The sequence below is a fragment of the Bufo gargarizans genome, chromosome 4, assembly GCF_014858855.1.
Source record: "Bufo gargarizans isolate SCDJY-AF-19 chromosome 4, ASM1485885v1, whole genome shotgun sequence".
Lineage (NCBI taxonomy): Eukaryota > Metazoa > Chordata > Amphibia > Anura > Bufonidae > Bufo > Bufo gargarizans.
Window position 1 is genome coordinate 64,479,266 of NC_058083.1, and position 11,122 is coordinate 64,490,387.

The 11,122-nt window shown below is 47.0% G+C and overlaps 2 protein-coding genes across 2 annotated transcripts in view; both read left to right on the forward strand.

Moving 5' to 3' along the window:
* Positions 1–11,122, forward strand: part of LOC122933840 (gastrula zinc finger protein XlCGF26.1-like) — a 327,998-nt gene that overhangs the window by 191,102 nt on the left and 125,774 nt on the right.
* LOC122933829 (gastrula zinc finger protein XlCGF26.1-like) overlaps positions 1–11,122 on the forward strand; it is a 700,524-nt gene that overhangs the window by 28,400 nt on the left and 661,002 nt on the right. The gene's annotated exons all lie outside the window — the stretch shown is intronic.

Consider the following 11,122-nt stretch of genomic DNA (forward strand, 5'->3'; position numbering starts at 1 on the left):
GGATACCCTCCGGCCTTAGCTGGTCTCCTTATGCCCTGTCTAGGTTGTACCTCTGTTCGGGGTGGAGTGGCTGGAGCGGCGGTAGCGGTGCCCGCATGTTCGGCTGGGCGCCGCCATCTTGCGGAAGTGACGTCGGGTTACGTCACTTCCGGGTTTTCGCTCCGGCCGACGGATGGTTGGCTGGAGCGGTGAAGCGGCGTCCCGCATGTTGCTGGGCGCCGCCATCTTGCGGGAGTGACGTTAAGTAACGTCACTTCCGGTTTTTCGCTCCGGCCGTTTGTTAGCGCGGCCGGAGGTGTATTTTAGTGAAATTAGGCCAAGGGGCCTTTAATATGTGCAGGGTCCCTTTCTGGGCCCTAATACAGAGATCTTTTTCCTTGTTTTTCAAGGAGTTAAAATCGGAGGTTTACCCCGCCCCCCTTGGGGGCGGGACTTTCGTTTTGGCGCCAAGAAGCCCTATTTAAACCTGGTGAAGCTCCAGGTTCAGTCTCCTGGAGCGCAGCTTGCTGTCAACCTTGAGTGTGGTTTGGTGCTAGAGAGTCTTGTTACCTCTGTGCTGTAAATCAGTTGTTGTCTTACTATAAGAGCTTGCTAGGATCTTCTGGGTAAAGATCCTGAAACTTGCGATTAAGCTCTATTTTTCTTGAATTTTGTTAAATTCATGTTTTTTTTTGATTTTCAGCCATGTCGTCTACCGGTGACGGAGGAGAGCGTGACCCCAGCCGGAAATCCGCGGGCAAGAGGCGCCACTTGCAGTGCCATGATTGCCAGATTGTCCTGGAGGACTCGTACGATTTCTCCCGCTGCCCACCCTGTAGGGCCAAGTCACTCCCCCAGTTGGAGCCATCTGTCCACGATGTGGTGGATTGGGTAAAAGGGTACATGGAGTCAAACATGTCCCAAGTCAACGCCTCCATACAGGAGCTGAAGAGTGCCTTGGTCGCCAAGCGTCATCGTCCCTCCTCCCCCCATCGTGCGATGGAGGTCTCGGGGGGTCAGGAGGCGAGGGAGGGCTCCGCTTCCTCCTCGGACGAGGAGGATGGTTTCTCCTATTTTTTCCCGCTGGAGAAGGCCCAGCGGCTACTAAAATCCGTCCGGTCGGGGGACCAGGACGTTGACCCGGGGGAAGCCTCATCCTCTGCCTCTAGGGGGCCTAGGGCCTTCAAAGCGGATGATTCTCTCCTGTCTCTGATGAAAACAGAGTGGAGAAAGCCAGAAAAAGGTCCAGTGTTGACCAAAAGGTTTAAGGCCGTGTTTCCGGTCAAGGAGGATCAGGTATCTTCCTGGGGGCCTGTCCCTAAGGTGGACATGGCCATCGCGAAGCTTTCCAGGAGGACCCTGATCCCTTCAGACGACGGGTCAAGTTTGTTGGACCCGATGGACAGGAAGGCGGACTGCGCCCTTAGGCGCGCTTATTCTTCAGCCTCGGCCTCCGCCTCAGTCGCGATTGCGTCGTCCGAAGTGGCGAATTTCTTAAAAACGAGGTTTTCCCAAATTGAGTCTGACCTGGACCAGGGGGTCTCTAGGGATGACATTCTGGCCTCATGCAAGACGGCCAGCCTTGCCATTGACTATTTGTGTGACGCAGCTCCACAACAACTTAAGCTGGCATCTAAGTCTATGGCTCTGTCAACCGCGGGCAGGCGTCCGCTTTGGTTGAAGCCCTGGAAGGCAGATACGACCTCGAAGCACAATCTTTGTGCCATGGCGTACGAACCCGGCAAGCTCTTTGGTGCAGAGCTAGACCATATAATGGAGGGGCTGTCGGACAAGAAGGGCAAGTCCCTTCCCCAGCAGTCCTTTCGTGGTCGGGGCAGAGGGTATGGTTCCAGAGCGGAACCGCAACCCAGACCCCAGAGGAATTGGGGTTCCCGTAGAGGAGGGAAATCCTCTCGGGGTTCTAGACCCCCCAAGAAGTCCTCGGCGCTCTGATTGCGGGCCTCCTCGAGGCTCTTGGTATTTTGCCGGTCTGACTGGGGATCTCGGGCTCCCTTCTCCCCACATTCCCGTAGGCGGTCGCCTACGACACTTTCTACCTTGTTGGCAGGATCATATCCAGGACAGTTGGGTCCTGCGTGTAATCTCCCAGGGCTACCTTGTAGACCTGAGCAGTCGGCCTCTGGACAAATTTGTCCAGACAAGGCTTCTTCCCAGCAACAAGCAGAAGATTCTAGAAAGTTACGTACTAGAATACTTCCAGAAGGGGGCCTTAGAAGAGGTTCCTCTCCTAGAGAGGGGAACAGGTATCTACTCCCCAGTTTTCCTGGTACCCAAGAGTACAGGAGGGTGGAGAATGATTATAGATTTGAGGTTCTTCAACCGTTTCATAAGACAAAAGAAGTTCCGTATGGAAACTATCCAGTCAGTGACCAATCTTCTTATGCCGGGAGATTTCTTGGCAACCTTGGACCTCAAGGATGCTTATCTCCATATTCCCATCCATCCTGGGTCCAGAAGATTCTTAAGGATCGCGGTAAATATCGGGGGGGTCCTAAAGCATTTTCAGTTTGTGGCCCTCCCGTTTGGGATCTCTTCAGCCCCACACACTTTCACCAAGGTGGTGGTCTCTGTGGTGGCCGCACTAAGGCTTCAAGGCTTGAGTATAGTTCCATACCTGGACGACTGGCTCCTCAGAGCCCCTTCCCAAGCGATCCTGTCCCAACACATCCAACAGGCTGTTACATTCCTACATCAGTTAGGATGGGTAATCAATTGGGACAAATCCCAGCTTCAACCAGCCACCTCAGTAAGGTTCCTGGGGTTCATGGTGGATTCAGTCAGGATGATGATTCATCTCACTCCCGAAAGAAAGCAATCCGTGCAACAGACAGCCCATTCCCTCTCTGTACCCAAACGGGTAACAATCCGAACATGGATGAGGATGTTGGGACTAATGTCTTCAACCGCAGAGGCGGTACCTTGGGCATTATGGCATCTACGTCCGCTCCAGTCGGAAGTATTAGCCAAGTGGAATCACAGTCCAAGGGGACTCAATTCCGTGCTCTCCCTGCCTTACAAAGTCCGGTCCTCTCTGAGGTGGTGGTCCCACCTCACGGACGGCAAGTCCCTGATCCAGCCCTCTTGGATCATACTTACTTCAGACGCATCCCTAGTAGGCTGGGGTGCGCATCTTCAGGACAAGACAGTCCAGGGAACCTGGACACCTCAGGAGAGGTTATTGTCATCGAATCTCCTGGAGATCAGAGCAATCAGGCTAGCTCTTCTTCATTTTGCTCCCATCATTCGGGGGAAGGCAGTGAAGGTACAATCAGACAGCATGACCGCTGTGTTGTATATCAACAAGCAGGGAGGCACAAGGTCACAAAGTCTCCTGAGAGAGATAGGGGTGATTTTGGATTGGGCAGAACTGAACCTCACCCACGTATCAGCCGTTCACATTCGCGGAGTTCACAATGTGATTGCGGATCGCCTGAGCCGAGGTCTTCCTACCGGAGAATGGTCACTTCATCCAGAGGTCTTCAAGGAGATAGCGCTCAGGTGGGGCATGCCAGAGATCGATCTCATGGCAACGAGGTTCAACACCAAGGTGGAGAGGTATTGCTCCCTTTACAGGGAGGACAACCCGGTGGCAATAGATGCACTGTCAATCCCATGGAGGTTCAGGCTGGCCTACATCTTCCCTCCAATTTCCTTGATACCAAGGGTCTTGATGAAAATCAGGCAGGACCAAGCGTCAGTTATAGCCATTATCCCATACTGGCCGAAAAGAGCTTGGTTTACCCAACTCTTACAGATGAGTCGGGGTCAATTTCTGAGGCTTCCCCCAGAGAGAGTACTGGTGTCGGGGGGCACCCAGGTCTCCTCAAATCTTCAAATGTTCAACCTGACAGCCTGGAGGTTGATCAGTCCCTTCCAAGGATAGAAGGGCTATCGGGGTCTGTCTTGAGAACCCTGGAGCACTCCAGATCGGAAGCTACCAACAAGGCCTACTCCAGAATCTGGAAGATTTTTTCGTCCTGGTGTTCTAGGCATCAGCAAACATCCGCTGAAGCTTCCATCCCGATGATCCTACAGTTTCTACAGGACGGTCTGGATAAAGGGCTATCACCTGCTACCCTTAAAGTGCAGATTTCAGCAATCTCTGCTTGTCTCAACAGAGCGGTTTCTCAAGACCCCCTTATCAAGAGATTCCTGAAGGGAGCCTCAAGATTAAAGCCTACAGTAATCAGACCTATCCCTGTTTGGGATTTATCGGTCGTGCTCAGGGGGTTAACATCTCCCCCCTTTGAGCCCCTAGAGGAGGCGGGATTCAGGTTCCTGACCTGGAAGATCACCTTCTTGTTGGCTGTTACCTCTGCAAAGCGAGTTGGGGAACTCCAGGCTTTTTCTGCCTTTGAGCCTTATACAAAGTTCCTGCAGGATCGGGTACTCCTCAAATTTTTACCCACCTTCATCCCAAAGGTTCCCTCCTTTGATAATATTAACCAGGTGATCTCCCTACCAACATTGGCTCCATCCCCCTCCTCTGAGGAAAGAGGGCTCCATACCCTCGACATTGCGAGATGTCTTAGGATTTACCTGGAACGCTCCAAGGTATTTAGGAAGGATGAAAACCTCCTTATCCTTTTTTCCGGTACCCATAAGGGGAGGAAAGCCTCTAAGCCCTCCATCAGTCGCTGGATTAAAGAGGCAATTCGGGAGTCTTATATGTCTCAGGGCTCGGAGCCCCCTGAATTTGTAAGGGCCCACTCTACTCGAGCAGTGGCCACTTCTTTTGCAGAGAGAAGCTCGATCCCATTGGATGTGATCTGTAAGTCAGCTTCTTGGAGTTCTCACTCCACTTTTATCTCACACTATAGAGTGGATACTAGAATACATAGTTATTCCTCATTTGGCCGGACAGTGTTATCTTCCGCCAGGCATGAGGACCCTCCCATGGGGGTTTCTACTTGCTAAATCCCCATCTGTGCCACTGGTTAGGACGTAAGGGAATCGTTAATTTCTAACGATAATTTGTTTTCCCTTAGTCCTAACAGTGGCACACAAATTTCCCCCCCTTGTTTTTTAATTATGGGTTTTGTCTACTTGTTACTACACAACAGCATGAGGGCAACGCCCCTCTTTATAGGGGGCAGGGAGGGCGTGTGCATGCCAGTGTTTTTTATTTTTATGTTTCATTAAACTTCCACCTGTCCTAACCAGTCCACAGGGGCAGAATACCCCATCTGTGCCACTGTTAGGACTAAGGGAAAACAAATTATCGTTAGAAATTAACGATTCTTTGCACTGTAGAGTTTCAGCTGGCAACGGCAGATGGCACGGTGGATTGTGTTCACTGACAATGGTTTCTGGAAGTATTCCTGAGCCCATTCTGGGATTTCCTTTACAGTAGCATTCCTGTTTGTGGTGCAGTGTCGTTTAAGGGCCCGAAGATCACGGGCATCCAGTATGGTTTTACGGCCTTGACCCTTACGCACAGAGATTGTTCCAGATTCTCGAAATCTTCGGATGATGTTATGCACAGTTGATGATGATAAATGCAAAGTCTTTGCAATGTTTCGCTGGGTAACACCTTTCTGATATTGCTCCACTATCTTTCTGCGCAACATTGTGGGAATTGGTAATACTCTACCCTTCTTGGCTTCTGAGAGACACTGCCGCTCTGAGAAGCTCTTTTTATACCCAATCATGTTGCCAATTGACCTAATTAGTGTTAATTGGTCTTCCAGCTCTTCGTTATGCTCAAATTTACTTTTTCCAGCCTCTTATTGCTACTTGTCCCAACTTTTTGGGATTTGTTGACACCGTGAAAATTTGAATCAACGTATTTTTCCTTTAAAATGATACATTTACTCGGATTAAACGTTTGATCTGTCATCTACGTTCTATTACAAATAAAATATTGACATTTGCCATCTCCACATCATTGCATTCAGTTTTTATTCACAATTTGTTTAGTGTCCCAACTTTTTTGGAATCCGGTTTGTATATCGTATGTGTAAGTTGCGCTGTGTTGCTATGACCAAGCAGTGCTACATTAAAATAATATATAGACAGAGACCTCCAGAGTATGTCATATATTAACAGGTAAGGAGAGGCACACGTCATAAGAATAGAGAAAATTACTGCTGCAGGCGGACCACCGTGGAAGAAGTCCCACAATGGTTGGGTATAGCATCATTTACATAGATGTGTCACCACTAATAAGGTGATTTAAATGGGGGTGCATATAGAGTTCCAACATAAAAACATATAGAAAAATACATACAGCGGACGGAAGTCTAGCTGATCCCTGCCACATTGAACTCCAGATTGAGTCCAAAGGGCTGTAAGGACCTCAGCGTGTATATCCATTTTAGTTCTTTTTTTTCTCAGTACAGCATCCTTATCTCCACCCTTACGTAGGGTGCCCACACTGTCAATTACCCTGAAACGCAATTGGTTGACAGAGTGCCCGGCCTCCACAAAATGTTTGGCTACAGGTTTGTCCATGTTTGCCTTGCGAATTGTTCTTTTATGTTTATTAATCCGTTCACGGATTTCCATAGTAGTCTCACCTACATAGATGAGACTACAAGGGCATTGAATGACATACACAACATCACGTAATCTACAAGTGTAGTAGCCGTAGATCCCCTACTTTTTGCCACTATAGGGGTGAGAAAAATGGTCCCCTTTTAGGATGTTGCCACAATTGCAGCAAGACAAACATGGAAAAGTGCCACTTTTACGTGGGGCAAGGAGCCTTTGTGTACCCAGACCACGGCTACCAACATCAGTTTTTACCAACCTATCACATAGGCTAGGGTTCCTCTTGTAGGCCATCATAGCTGGGGACTTAAACTCCTCGATATCTGGCAGACCTCTTTGCAGTATATGCCATTCCTTCCTAAGGATGTGGGCAATGTCCCCACTGTCCCAACCAAAGATGGATACAAAGGGAACTCTAGCCACGGATCTGGCCTTTGTTGGTTTGTGGAGTATAGACTCTCTGTCAACCAAAGCCCCCCTTTTCTTGGTTCTACTTAAAAGTGTCCTGGGATAATTACGCTCAATGGAACGATCACACATGGCATCCACCCTCTGTGTAAAATTAGGGTCATCAAATACAATCCTTCTGACCCTCAATAGCTGGCTTTAAGGTAGGGAGTCCAACATTCGTCGTGGGTGGTAACTGTCATGTGTGAGGAGAGTGTTTCTATCTGTGGGCTTTTGATGGAGGTCCGTTCTGATTTGACCCTCTACTACGAGTACCCGTACATCCAAGAATTGCAGTTCACTTCTAGAGGACGTGACCGTGAACTGTAATCCTGGTACACCAGCATTCAGGTGTGAGTGGAATTCCTCCAACTCGTCAACTGTGCCAGTCCAGATCATGAAGATGTCGTCGATGTAGCGCCACCAACATAGGATCCTCCCAGAAAATTGGGATTGGTATACCAGCCTGTCCTCCACCTCGGCCATAAAGATGTTAGCGTAGGTGGGGGCCACATTGGACCCCATGGCCACACTCCGCTATTTTAATGTAGCACTGTTTGGTCATAGCAACACTGCGCGACTTACACATACAATATATATTTACAGCGGTCATGTAACGGAATCTTTCCGGTCACATGACTTGCACGCCGGCTATGATGCCGTCGGTGCGGGCGCATCTGATTGGTAGTTGCGCCGCTAGTCTAATCTTGCGTGATGTGGCTATTCCTTGCTTAGTCGCGGCCGAATGACGTGCGAGGACATGCGCAGTCGCTACAATGGGACGCTGAGTGTCACTGGTTGCCATTATGGAACATCTTATGCAGGTGAGGTAGATGGGCGTATGTCTGCTAATTTGGAATCGCTGTGAGGCGTCACTGCTATTGGTTACATTTGATTTGTGTTCGCCCATCTATTTGTCTATTGGGCCACCATTAATGTGGGGGTGTTTTATTTTTATTTTTACTATTTATATGTGAGCATTTATACTTGTTACATATGTTTGACAAAGGCTTTACTTAGCCGAAACGTTGCTACTTTTGTACACTGTGCTTTGGAGTTTTTGCACAATAAAGAAGATTTGGTTGGACATGTGGCTGTGGCCTTCGATTTTTACTGCCTATCTTTGGGCCGCCTTGGATCTGGGGTCCCCTGCCCAGCTGTTTCATTTATACCACCACAGCTTTGCATAAGCCGAGTGAAGTGCTGCTTCTAAATCCTTTTTTCTCTGCTTCCTCAGGACGTGGTCACAGCAGGAACAGTGGACAGTTTCAAAAAGGGTTTAGACGAATTCTTAAAAGTAAAAAACATAAATGCTTATGAAAACGTGTAGAAATCTGAGTCTCACTTCCTTCTGGGATTCGCGTCCCCACCTATCCCTTGGTTGAACTTGATGGACGTTTGTCTTTTTTCAACCGTATTAACTATGTAACTATGTAACGGTGCTGATAACTTCCCTGTGATCTGTGCATCTGGGGGCAACACCACCACATGTGTTTCCGGCTTCCACAACTACAACACTCATCATTCTCATGAAAGCCAATTTTATACAAAATGTATAATACAATCTTTGTAGACCTCTCTCAAGGACTCTGAGATACTGTTTGGAAATTTCTCTCTCTTTCATCCTAGTACTCCTAGGTCGACTCGAGAGGATCCAACCGCCATTTCTCATAGCGTTTTTTTAAAATATTTTTCAGTAACCGGCTTTAACCCCTTAAGGATGATTACTTTTTTTTAAATAATTTTCATTTTTAACTCCTCCCCTTTCCAAGAGCCATAAATCGAAGTCTGAAGTTATTTACTGAAGTCTTGCGAGACTTCAGAGATAATTAATTTTCCTCGCCAGAGCGCATACATTTGAATGCTGTATGGAGATGGATCTCCATGCAGCATTAAAACTAAGTTTTGAGATCTATGATCCAAAGCTCAATTCGCTCAACACTATTGAAACCACTTAAACTTCAGGGATCGGTTTCAAAGCCCCAAAATTTCATCAAAGATAAATGAGCAGATAACTAAGACAGATAAAACAGTCAGAAGTAGTTGCTAACGAGCATCTAATCCAGCTATTTTACCAGAGAAATGTCCTTGATTGGTTGGATCTGAGTCTGGTTTTAGCTTATGAAACAAGCCGCCCCCCAGGGCTCTATCGCGTTCCAGGTTTAGTGGAACCTAAAGGTAGGGTGTGGCCTATATGTGTCACGGTGCTCCTACCTGGGTACAACAGACCCCAGGCTTAGGCTCCGAAGCAAATAAAGGGGAAATAGTTGAGGTAGGGGATAAAGAATAACTTGAGTCCAGACCTTGGTTAACTTTAACAGCAGCTTTACTTGGGTAAACTTGATTCCAGACAATATTCGGGCTACTCTTACATTAAGGGTTTCTCTTGGTTCCAGCAGGCTTTGGCATAAACTGGCAGGCAAACTCGATAACTCTGATTTCTCTCTTTCTCTGCTGGGGTGACAGGCTTGCTTAATAACTCAGATTTCTTTCTCTCTGCTGTGCTAAACTCTGCATGGGTCTAGTTACTGGACTTTTGGTCAGTTCTGGTATACTTGGATTGGGGTGCCTTGGGCTGTTATCCGCCTCCTGGCACTCAGTAAGGCCGAATGCACACGGCAGTTGTTCACGGCCATGAGCGGTCCGTGGAACCGCGGCCTGGATTCCTGCATGATCTATACCAGTGTACTACTGTACTGTGGCGGCAGCAGGGAGCACACGGCGTCATAGCAACCAATGACGCTGTGCGCTCCTGCACTCAGCAGGAATCCAGGCCGCAGTTCCACGGACCGCTCACGGCCGTGAACAACGGCCGTGTGCATTCGGCCTAAAGTAAATGAGCTACTCCCCTTTCGTGACTCCTGCTCCAGCCGAATAACAATTTCCTCTGGCCGCTACTTCTTTCAGGTCTTCTCAGCTCCACTATGGAGTCTAAAACTGAAACAATCTAGAACTGCAACCCCTCCCTTCTGGTAGGAAGCAGGACTCGCTAATTCCTGCCCAAAAGGAGGAGAATGGAATGGTAAATTCCATTCTATCCATAGATCTATCTCTCTTCCAGATACGCTGCCACCTGCCGGTGAACCAGGCATATTACATTTACAAAACAAACAGTTGCATAACAATAATATCAATGCACAATAGTGAAGGACCTAGAAGTAAATGCAAAGATGACATTCATGTTAAGCATAATAGACAGTAGTAGAGTGCAGAAATGGTAATACCACTCCGAGGTATTACACTTACGATGGGTCAGAAAAGACCATTGTATCCTGAGGGACCACTGTATATCCGTCATCTGTCAAGGGTTAATAAGAAGTTATTATTTAAGATTTTTCATATATTGTTTGTGATTTAAACTTTTTTCAGACTGATTTCCTTTTTCATCTGGAATTCTATTGCATGTCTCAACTTCAGATAAAAAGTGTGCATTAGGTAAATCATATTCTAATAAAATACATACAAATAAGGTCATTTATCAAACTGGTGTAAAGTAGAACTGGCTTAGTTGCCCATAGCAACCAATTAGATTCCGCCTTTCATTTTTGACCGCTCCTTTACAAAATGAAAGGTGGAATCTGATTTGTTGCTATTGGCCACTAAGCCAGTTCTACTTTAAGTTCTACTTTAAGTTCTACCAGTTTGATAAATCTCCCCAAAATTCTTTTACCCCAGATATTGTCATCTGGGGTAAACTAAATTTTTTAAACAAAAGTTACATCTATAAATCTCCTATTTCAAAAAAAAAAGGTAAAAAGCCTTTACTACCCTTCATTTTAGTTACCTCTTCCTAATACAAAATCTAATTTTAATCCTAACAGAAAATCTCAAGAATTCTGAGGAAAATGTCATATTAACAGTAGACTATAAAGAAAAAGATGAAGATATCGGGCAGCGCTCTTCAGAAGAAAACCTTATTACCTGTAATGTACATCAAGGACTTAACTGTACAGACCCGTCATATAATCCTCCTAATCATGAGGAACCTGCTCCCGACCAATCACAGATTGTTACCACAATTATTGGGCAGGAAGGGGGTAAAAATTTTAATTGTGGGGAATGTGGAAAACACTTCAAAAACAGATCCACTCTTAATGCCCACAGAAAAATTCACATTGGAGAGAAAGCATTTTCATGTCCAGAATGTGGAAAATGTCTTGCAAATAAAGCAAATCTTGTTAAA